At 26.4% G+C, this 12,561-nt stretch overlaps 1 protein-coding gene across 2 annotated transcripts in view; it reads left to right on the top strand.

The window, feature by feature from the left end:
- Window positions 1-12,561, top strand: part of LOC142331022 (choline/ethanolamine kinase-like) — a 53,043-nt gene that overhangs the window by 23,643 nt on the left and 16,839 nt on the right. The window lies entirely within an intron of this gene.

The raw sequence follows: 12,561 nt of genomic DNA, 5'->3' as shown, positions 1-12,561 counted from the left end.
AACAAAATGCACAAATTATGCGCATGTTTTTCTTTAATAAAATTACTTTCTATGAAGGATCAGACAACTTGTAACTTTTTTCTTTGTAATATTTTTATCTTCTTTCTGTATAAAGGTACAAACTGACTCTCTTCCCTCTCAGTGAAATAAAGTACCAATATATTACTCCCATGATATAAAGACCCAACATAATTATCTGAAATTAATTTTAATGTATTCACTCAGAAAAAAGTTATATTTATGAATATTTATTTAATAACTTAAGAATCGCTACAATAATAAAACATTAGCATGAGAAACATGCATTTCACTGAGAATTATGCATTCTGAATCAGTCAAACTGTAATACATAACAAAACATTTTCTTTAACTGAATTAAACTGTTAAATTCACTTGCTACAAGTGATTTACAACAGGCCAAATAGTAGTGTTAAATAAAAAGCATTATTCAGTTCATTAAATTTATATGAATGCATTTAGGTATTCATATAAAATCAATATTCATGATGTCATTTAAAAAGCTAAATCAATTTGAGAGCATGATCGTAAAATAATATAATTTTAAGCTGTTATTTTAGACAATAATCATTATTGTTGATTTTGTCATTCAGGTAATAGAATGACCTCTTGATATTGGAAAACTGTAATTCAATTAGCCTGGATTAAATACTTGCTTGAACAAAATAAACATTAATATTATTGTATTCATATATATCCAATTTCTGTATTTTTTCTACTCTACTTTTTCTTCATAATAAAATATTTTTCTTTTTAATTATTTATTTTATCTATTTTATGCTTAACAGCTACTTCCTCCTCCTCTCTTCTTTGAATAAATATAATTTATATGTCCGTCTGAAATTAATTTATTCTTACTGTCTGTGTAAATTTTATAAATAAATTATTGAATTTATTTATTTTTGTATTGGTTTACTTAGCAATGATTGTTTTAATGTGTCCATTACTCACTCATTCTATTATTAGTTACTTAATGCACTTTTTTTTTAAGTTGCGTTTTTTATTTTAACACACAATTGGCAAACCCCTGATTTTAGATGAATTAAATCATGAGAATTAACTATGAGAATTCTTTCAGATATTATAAATATTTTTATAGCGCAATATTCTGCTTAACAAAAAACATTTTTTTGAATCATATAAATTTTTTTTAAAATTATTACAACCAGAAAATTCAATTTAAAAATTTTCCAAAATAAAATAAGCTTTCTGTTTAAGCTAGTTTCCCTATTAAATTTATAATCTGTTCTAAGTTAATAAATCACAAAATCATTATTTTTGTGATAGTAATTGACATGATTAGAAATTATTTTTTTTTAATAATAATAGCCAATTCAATTCTATCGACCATTACTGTTATTGTAAATTCTCTTTTTTTAAATACAAGGTGGGTGAGTAAATTCTGAAAATACAATAAATTCATCTTACACCTTTTTTTTAAATCCTTTAAATCCTTTTAAATCTACTTTTCTGTGTAGTAATTTTTAAATGATGAATTAACAAATAAGAGAGAATACAAACACAATTTCAATTTTATGTTTGCAGATGACAAAATTATAAATTGTGGGTATGAGCATGTTTTACTTTCCCGCCTAGCGCTGTAGCAGAGATATAGCTTAAGAAGGGAAAGTATTGTAATCTGTACCATTAAATTTCACTGGAATCTATAAATCTAACATTTGTATGATCATAACACATATGTTCTCTCTGTAGAAAACCTTTTTTTTAATTATTATATGGTAAAGTATTGAAAATAAATGTCAGAAGTTAATATAAAACATTAAGTTTTTTCTTTACTTAAAGCTTTCTTATGTCTTATTTATTTCTGTGAAATAATACTCAACTGGTCATAAGGTAGGCAGGTAAAAACTCTTACATCAGTGAGCTCAGTTGAATCTTAGAACTTTTTCCTTTTTTTATATGATCAGTAGCAATATCATTGTGTACAGTTGTTGCTAGAAATGATTAATACTAATTTACTGTATATATATATATATATATATATATATATATATATATATATATATATATACAAATTACTATAAATGCAGCTCATTTAATTTCATTTCATCAACTTCAAGTTGTTTGTTAAAAATTTATTGTATGTGTAATAGTAAAAATGAATTAATACAATAATAATTGTAGCAATTTAGTTGTAGCATTTAATACAGGAAACAGCTTTCATGAAATTTTGTTCAAGGTGAAAATAATTTTAAACATATGATTTTTTAACAGTTTAGGGAATTTTATTGTTATCTAAAATTACTGTCACTAATTTAAATGTGTAAAAAAACAACTCCTTCTCTAAATTTATATACATATATATTTATATTTTTTTACTGAAACTAATGTTTTTTAGATTCATATTTTTCCTCTGTACTGTTAAATTAAAATTAAATCCTATCAAAATAAACCTGCTAGTACAGAATATTGAGATAAGACATATCTTACCTTATATATATATATATATATATAAAATCAGCATTTTGCTGATTAATTATTTTTATTTTTAAGGTTCATATTTAATAGATATCTATTAAAATTTTTCTTAGAAAATTATTATATTATTTATTACGTTTCTTTCTTTCTTATGGCTATAATGCACATAAACCATTCTGTACACAAATGACGCTAATTAATCATTTTCTGTTAGATTAATGATGTTTATTATACAGCAGTTCTCTTTGTTAAACAAAGTAAATTAGACATTATATAAAGGGTTGAATGACGACTCATTATAGTAAGGTTCGATGCCATTTATCAGTCCCTCATCCCTCTTTTCTCTAGTAAGCCTGACATTAAATGCTTGTCATGCCTAAGAATGGTTATATACCATTTTCAGAAGTGACTGGTGTTTAATGCCTTTTTTTTTATATATATCCATCGAGATTTATGATGCATAACACAAAGATTTAAATGTAACTTAAAACTAAATAATTTAAGAATTTTTGTCTGTTCAACTTCAATTGCTTACTACTTTTATTGTCATAATCAGTTATATATAGAGGAAGAAGAATGTTTTATAACTCTGACAACATTCTAAAAAAATTCTTAAAAAATAAATGCAAAATTAGTTCATAATTAAATGTGTAATTTCATGTATAATTATGCAGACTCGCACAAATGTATATATGTGTGTATCTTTCTCTCCCTCTCTCTCTGGCGCGCGTGTAAAGATAGATATTTATAAGAAAGAGCTGTCATGCTTTATAGATTAGGCAAATTATTATTTTAGATTACTTTTCTCTAATTTTTCCATGTGCTTCCTGTTTTCTGCAATTGAATGCTTGATAAACTGTCTCATTAGTCATGTAATAATATGTATGCTAAAAAGATTGGAATTATCATCATTGCAAATTCCAGCTTCCTCATATCTAAAAACCACCAGCCATAGGAAAAATGAGTATTCTATTGTATAAATAAATCTTTTAACCAGGGCAGTAGACGTAATGCATTACATAGATTGTGTCAAGAATAAATAGATACATGTTATTCCATGGATAGAAAAAAGGTTCTGCCCCAGTATTTTCTTGGATGAATCAAGTGAAATTCCAGTAAAACCTTGATCAGAACAGTATCAAAGAATACACTATTCATTATTAGGTAAAAGGTCAACTACTTGTTTACACAGTTGTAAGCAGCTCCTGCTATGTTATTAGTTACTAAATTTTTGGGTATCACTAAAATATGAATAATTAAATCTAATGCTTTGCTGAGAACAAAGAATTTAATCTTTTTTTTACCTAAACAATTTAAAATATTTTCTAAAAACTGGTAAATGGTTGTGTTGGCACAATTTTTGCCTGAAACTCTTTGTAAATACTTTATGCTTTTCAAAAAATTTAAAAATATTATTTTTCAATATTTTCTTCAATATGGGCAATAATAAAATTGGCCTATTTTGTAAATTAACTGCTAAACCTTTCTTGAGGAGAGGAATAGCAACTGAACTTTTAAGACAGTTGGGAACTACGCTGTTGTAAATAAATTCATTAATTAAATTTGAAAGAGTAATAATATTAGCAATTATGACTTATTTTAAAATAATAACAGGAATTTTATTAATTTTTTATGATTAATTGCTCTGATTTCTGTTATAAGAGGTAAAAGTAATGTTGCAAAGCAAGCTATTAATTTTTTTTTTTAAATAAGGGGTCTTTCATTCTTATACTTAAATATAAGTATATGAAACTTAAAATTAAGTTTGAAGATAAGTTTCTTATTTAATCCAGAATTAATGAAAATGAATGGTGCAAGTCATTCAAATAGTGTCAAGAGAGAGTTGAAAATAAACTGCCTCAGCTAAGAAACTCTGTTTACAAAAAGATTTCAACTTATTTTTTTGAAAAAAATAATAATCCTAAAAATTAAGTATTGAGATCATTGAAACAATGGTATGAGATCATCTCAAATTTATTAAAGAGAGTACTTGGTGGACTCCACCCCTTTTTGCAGCCAAACACAAAAAAAAATGATTAGTTATTGTTATATAATTTTTCCGTATGAAAATAAAAAAAATTTTAAATGTTATAATACGTGATGAAACATGTATCCACTATTTCACACTAAGAGTCAAAACAAGTGCAGAAGTATCCTTCAAGCTCACTTTCTGTGTAAAATAAAATCTGTATCTTTCACCTGAGAAAATAATGGTAAGCTTCTTTTGGGATACATAAGGAGTATTCTATTCAACTTTCAACTAAAGTAAACACTGGTTTTTAAGGTACAATTATTACATTATTTTGCATTATAAAAATCACTTATGTAATAAATATTTTGTTATTTTGAATTTCCTGGTGATAAAAAAAAAAAAAAAAAAAATCGAAAAAAAATTTGTCTTTCTTTAACTCTTCTGCCTTAAGGAAAAATTAGAAAAATTTTTTAACAAAATATATTTCTAAAAAGTGTAAATAACTTTTGAAAAAAGTTTTTATTCCAAGGCTCCCAAGTCCAAAAAATATTTGACAAAAATGTTTTTGTCAAATACAACACTTGTGGATATGTATGTGTATGTTGGCCTGTATTTTGAACTTATAACTTTGGACCTGATTTACTTATTATCCTGATATGATTAACTTGTTTACATGTTCAAATCATTTTTTTCAAATTGAAATTTTTTTAATTTTGACTTAATTTATTTATAAATAATTGAATTGAAAAAATAAATTGAACAGCCAGGAATGTTATACAAATCACTGTCAGCTTTTTTCTCATATAATATTTTTATTTTTATTTTTTCATTTTTATTATTTTATTTTTTATTTGAGTCTTTAAAATATATTTTTCTGTTCTCTTTTTATAATTAATTTACATAAATATACTAGTATATTTATTTACGTGTGTGATATTTGTTTATATTTTTTGTTTTTGTTCTTTTTCATTTAATTTTTGTTTTGATATGATATTTTGTTAATTTTTAAATTTTTTGTTACTTGTATGCTACAAATAGGTTAAGCCTATAATTAATAAATATTAAGTTTTAATTTATTTTTCAAAAATAATTTATATTTTTATTTACTGTAACAAAGAATAATGAAACTGTACAAGATGTATCTTTCTTTCTTGGTGTATATATTCACCAACATTATTTAAATGTAGTTAAAATTATTATGAATTTCAAAATTAATTATAATCTATTAAAATAATTATCATTTACAGTTACCTATTAAGATTAATTTTAATAATTATATATAGTTAAAAATTGTTAAGTAATTATTATTGTAATATACATTGAGCTGCATTTATTTTCCTTATCCAAACAGAAAATTAGTTTGAAAATAAAAAAAAAACCTTAACTGGTTTACCATGAAAGTTTACTATAGATGAAATACTATTTTTCCTTATTTTAGTTTTCTTTGAATTATAAAATGTTATGTAATTATAATGATAATACTTGTAATAATACTTTCTACTTACAGGTTTAAAGTGGGATTCCCTTATTATTGAACACTCTATTTTCCTTATACGATTTATAAAATTAATATTTTTTATTTTGTTCATTATCTGATGTGTATTTTTATTACATTAGAATTCCAAGAAAAATTAAGTTTCTGTATAATCAATTTCTTCACTAACTGGTTTAACTTTCGATAGAGAGATTATCATTAAACCCAGTTTAGCAGATAGTTTTCATTAAATTATGTGAACATAATTACAATTTTGTTTGTGTCAGAACTGAAAAAAATATTATTATTTTGATATATCATTTTTTCATGTTTTGTGACTACTCTATAAGTATAACATTGTAATGGACTACATTTTTTTTATACCCTTTTTAGACGATTTTATACAATAATATATGATTCAATAAAATTTAGATTTAATTTTAAAAAAGGTATATATATATATATATATATATATATATATATATATATATATCTGTATGTATCTGTTTGCATGTCCACTTACGTTCAATTCGATTTCATATTGTTTTTATTTATTGTTAATTCTAGTATTGCAAATTAGTATCATATTAAGTAATAATTTTCTCACAATAATGACCATTTATCACAGATACACAGAATACACACAGAATTACATCATCAGTTTCCTCCCATAACTCGACTATTTCTTAACAGATTTTAAAAAATAAAATGTCATTTTGTTGAAAATAAAAGGCTTAATATTTTAGCAAAAACATACATTTTCATAAAACTAATATTTATTAAAATATAACGGATTGAAAAATAAACACGGCCGCCATTTTGTAATTTGGAAAGGTATTTAAGTCCTGATTTCTTTGCTAATTTTAAAACGCATAGATGTGATTCATCTATGCGAACTTGAGATATAAATTTTTATATAAAAATAACAAAATGGCTGATAGGGGGAGAACGAAGGAGAATTTACAATTTTTCCTAAGGATATTCATTGTTTAGTTTTACCAGTAGAATCCGAAAAAGTATAGCTAGCCCACCATTTTAGGTATACTCTATACCCGCCGCGCTAACAGTGGCCATCTGAAGCATCTCTGCCTTCTTCCACAGCCTTAATCACCTTTTTTTCCTGTTTAGCTTTCGGGAATCGCCATCAGGTATTACTTCAGAGATGAATGAGGATGATATGCATGAATATAAATGAAGTGTAGTCTTGTACAGTCTCAGGTCGACCAGATATGTGGTTAATTGAAACCTAACCACCAAAGAACACCGGTATCCGCGATCTAGCATTCAAATCCACATAAAAGTTACTAGGATTTCAACGGTGGAACTCTCGACTTCGAAATCAGATGATTTGCGAAGACGCGTTCACCACTATACCAACCATGTAGGGTTATGCCTCAATCGAGCCTCACGTCCACTCATACCAAGAAACACAGAAACCCCAAATACAAAACAAAATACCAAAAATCATAGTCCCAGAAGAACACAAAAATTCAGTCAAGAAATAACTATGCAAACGAAACAGTAAACAACAAAACAAACCTAAACATAAACCACTAACTAAATAAACACTAAACAACCAAAGACATACACGCAATAAACTAGATACGAACAACCATGCAACTAATAAACGGTAGCTACAAACAAAACAATGACCAGTCGGAGCACTAGCAACCGATAAACAACAAAAATGCTGCCCTGGCAACAACTAAATATCTATAAAAATGAAAACATAACTATAAATTAAACTAACACCAACCACCACAAACTACTAAACTACCAAAATAATACATAAAAAACATAAAGTCCCAAGCCCAGGGGAATGATTTATAAATAAACAACCTACCCGGCCACTAACCTAGGTTACCTATAGCCACACACAAACCAAGATCCTAAATTAAACTAAATCAAACTAAAACCATAGAAAAAAATAAAACAATTACTAAAAACCCTATAACAAAACTAGTAACTATTAATAAGTACTCAATAATTGCACACCAATAACACAGAACTAACCTAAGCACGACTCATTTCGTCGATGTCACAAGCTGAACTCTATGCTTTAGTACAATGCATTAAATTATTTAAAATCCCAAAGTTTTAAGTCAGGTGGTTGGGGTTGGGGGGGGGGGGGATTGCCTCATATTACAAAAACCTATTGCCCAAAGAAGTTGAAATTTGGGAAAAATATTTGACTATATATATTCCAGTTTTGGCCTAATTTTCAATCCACATCAAACAAAGAGGCATCACATTATACATATTTGTGGTTTTTTTTTAGTTTATCCCTCCCCGACAATAGCTATACAGAGTGTTCTAGGAGGTGTTGGCCAATCTTAAAGCGCTGATTCAGGACATCAAAATAAACAACAAAAAGAAATCATGTGGACAAATGCTAGCTTATAGCAATGTGGACAACTAGCGTCTTTTTCTGTCTGTACACCATTTTGTGTTTTCCAGAAAAGATTTATATCTTAAAAACAAATTTGAGATGTTTTAATGAAATTTGGTGTACATGTAACCACTAAAATCTTCTACAAAATAAATAAGTTAAAAAATTTTACCTTTGGAAATAAAGAAATGCTCCATTAAAATTATCATTAATAGTTCTGTAAATAATATTTATATTGAATTATGTTTTAGTAGATAAAATGTTTATCTTTTGTTTTTAACAAAATGAACTTAAGTCGTTCAAATTGGTTAACAAACAGTTACGATATAGCAGAAATTGTTTTTGGTGAATCATGAAAATTATGCTTCAAAACAAGCTGAAAATTGTCAGACTGTATAATTTCCAGTCTGTATCCCCATTGGCAAGTGGGAAAGCCCATAGCTATTCTTTCAGCAGTTATAGTCTAAATACAATCTAAATTTTTATGATAAAATCATTATATGGTCAAGGGCATGAAGGATAAACTTAGATCAAAAATATTTTACTAAGAATATTGATTTGTTTTCTCAATTATACTTTTAATACTGCATACTTTTTAAGGTAAAGTCTTCATTTGATCAAGGGAGTCAAATCAGACCCAATTTTTTTATGATCTTTTTTTGCAATTATTCTCTAAATATTGCATAATTAAATATTAATATTTAAAAACCATATGTTATATTTGAAATAAAGAACAAAACTGAGAAAGTTATGCAACCCTTGCCAGTCTTTTTTTTATTTTTATTAAAGGTATCATGCAGTACATTTTAATAATGTACATTGACTGTTAAGATATAATTTGAAATCTAGTATTGATTTATAATGGTTTTTTACAACAAACTCTGTTTTCAGAATATTTTACTTTAATGTATTACAGTGAATCTATCATAATGTCAATCAACTCATAACAGGCTTGGTATGTACATAGTACACAGTACATACCAAGTACATACACAGTATAGTCAAAGTACATAGGCTTGGATTAGTATAGTACAGTTGGTCAATAAAAAAACTTAATTGAATTTAAAAAAAAAATTAAAAACAGGAAACAAAACACTTCACTCTTTATTTATTTATTTCCCTAAGTAATCCTAACATTGGATGTTTGTTATTCTTGAGAATGATTATGTTATTTTCAGAAGTGACTTCTATTTCTTGTCAGGTCACCTATAACCATTACAGTTAAATGATTTAATATAATTAAAATAATAATGTATAAACATAATTAATGTTCAGAAACTGTCCTGTCCAATCTAAGGTAATTCATATCAAGGAGGGTACCCAGTGATGAATTGCATCCAGTATATTAGTTTTATATGTGTTCAAATTCAATTTAATGCTATTATATTATAACTGATATTGTACCCACTACCAGATTTTAAATTTATATCATTCATTCTCATATGGTTATTTGCATTTGAGGCAGGTCCCCTGCACAGTGTCCGACTCCGTTCTCCTCTATTTGCAGCTAAACATTTGAGATCCTGATAGCTCCCATTGCTGTTTACATAATCTATCATTTTTAATTTTTTCTGTCCTCTCTTGTTTGCACATTCTACTGATTGTTCACCTTTCATGATATATATCCCAACCTGTTAGCTTTTCTATTCCGATTAAGCTTTTATTGTTCACTCTCCTCATTACACTTTCATTTTTCACTCTGTCTGTCCATTTAATCTAATCCAATATTTTCTATACCATTATTTCAAATGTTTCCATTTTTTTTTTACCTTTTCCTTAATTTCTATGGTTCACATCCATTCAAGAACACTCTAAACATAATGCTTTAGAGACTGCTTCTTCAAGAGTTAACTCTGTCTTGCAACATAATTATTTATTTCTATTTAATGTTTCTTTAGTCACCGTTTTCTTATTTTCATATTTTTTTTACAAATTTGCATTTTTCTTCTGTTAGATGGTACCTATGTATGTGAGAACTAGTTCTCTTTTACTTGTTAGATTCTTCCTTCCTTTGTGTATACATTAATTGACTTGTCTCCTACCGTCAATACTTCTTTTTGTCTAAAATTTATTTTTATTCCACATTCTAATTTTGAAATCTTCAATTGAATATATTTTACTTCGTCTCCTAAAAACACAACATTTGTGAACCATATATCTTTTACATTTCTTCCCCCTATGCTGATTCCCTTGTGTACTAGAACAATTTGGTTGGTTCTTCAACATGATTATTAAACAAGGTTGGATGAATCAGTACCTTTCCTTACTTCTCTTCTTGAGTAAAACCAGTTAATTTGGGCACCCTTTATTTTGATAGCTGTTCTGATACAAGTACAATTCTTTGATTAATTTTTTTTCATTTCAGTACACTTTTTGGCTTTTTAATATTTTTATTAGTTTATCCCATTTAACACGGTTAAATAGTTTTTCATTTCTATAAAATATATTCTTTTATTATTAAATAATTTATTGTACTGTAATTAGGTTCACGGTATTTTTGAAACTATTCTTATGTTAATAAATTAAAATTTTAACAAAAACCAAGAACTAAATAACATTCAAATATAATTACCATCGATTTGAAAACAACTGACAAATGAAGGTCAAAGGCACACCTTCCATTTGATAGAACCGCATCAACTGAATTTAATGTAAATAACTGCAATATATGTGTTTTTCATTTTAAGTTTATAATTTGTAAAAATACATTTATTGTGTTTTAAAACATTAATTATTTTTGTAATTCTGATTAATTAAACTTTACACTCCTATTTTAAAATAATTAGAACTGTAAATACAGTGTATTATGTTTACTGGGATTACACATACATATAAATAGTGAATCAAATGTGAACACTATTTTATAATTCCTAAGCTGTTTCAGATGGCGACATGATCAGGAGAGTTTATGGGTTTACTTTACTTTATGATGTTATTAATTTAATTTTACCCTTTTTGTTGAAGGGAGTGGGCATGCACCTCATAATTTTCAAAATAACAACACCCATCAATGGCAAATCATTTTAAGACTCTCATCAAAGCAATTCTCTTCAATATTTTGGACTGCCTATCCAAAATGGCAATGGACGAAAGTTCAGATTTTCTTCAGTTTTCGTAGTATTTAAATTTTGATTAATTATTCATTAATTTTGAGATACAATGGAGGGATGTGTATTTTAAAATCTAATTTTATTACGATTGAGAAAAAGTTAACTATAACACTATTTTTTGTTTTATTACAGCTAAATGGGAATACTGATTTCCTAATTTAAACCTTTTGGGATAGTGAAAGCATTCATTTATTTATTCAATTAACTTTGAGTTTACCAGTAAAATCAAACTACTATTACTAGAAGTTGCAGGTTTAGGTCTTCCTGTTTCTTAATTTATCCTATATTGCCTGTTTCTTCAAAATGCTAAATCGATTTTGATACACTACATTTTAGAATAGGAGCATGATAAAGAAAGAAAGTTGTTCTTATGGAATTTTTCTCTTTTTGATTGAGTTTTAAAATGATGTACCACATAATGGATGTCACTGTTTAAAAATTTTGAATTACACGCAACCCTTCCCTCAAAAGGGGTAAAATTTCATTTTGTAGCCAAAAGGTGAAGTAATTGACACTTAAACTCTGGAATATTTCAACTCCATCTGAGATAACAGCTTCAAAATTAGAAAGGTTATGATACTTTTGATTCCCTGTGTGCGTGCGGTTACATTTAACCTCATTAAACCTTTTTAAAATAAAAAATTTAATGGTATCACAAAGATAACTTTAAGGATATTAAAAAAATCAAAGTTAGGATATTAAAAAAATTCTACAGTGTATTATAAATTATAGCTCATCTTGACATATTTGCAGTCACTTGTGTTACAGCAAACATTTCTTTAAGAAGAGTATTAAATTTATTAAATCATATTCTTTTGTATAGCTGTACAAGAATAAATATACAATATATAATTTTATATACAGAATATACTTCTTTTTTATAGACACAAAATAAAAATCTGGATTATTTACTGACATTTTTCTTAAAATTATAATGTAAAAAGCACAAATCATGAACTGTTTATATAAATCAAAAGTGAGAATAATTTTCAAAAACTAATATTTGTATGCATTGAAGTCACAGCTAGAAATTGTAAATAGTTTTATCAAACTGTACAGATCTGTTTGTATGATAAACTAGGAATTAAAAGTACCATTGCAAACTACTTCATATTCTATTGCGTTATCGTGTTTGATATTAAGAGTAATGTCTTACATA

The sequence above is a fragment of the Lycorma delicatula genome, chromosome 10, assembly GCF_047948215.1.
Source record: "Lycorma delicatula isolate Av1 chromosome 10, ASM4794821v1, whole genome shotgun sequence".
NCBI lineage: Eukaryota > Metazoa > Arthropoda > Insecta > Hemiptera > Fulgoridae > Lycorma > Lycorma delicatula.
This window is presented reverse-complemented; position numbering and strand designations above follow the sequence as displayed.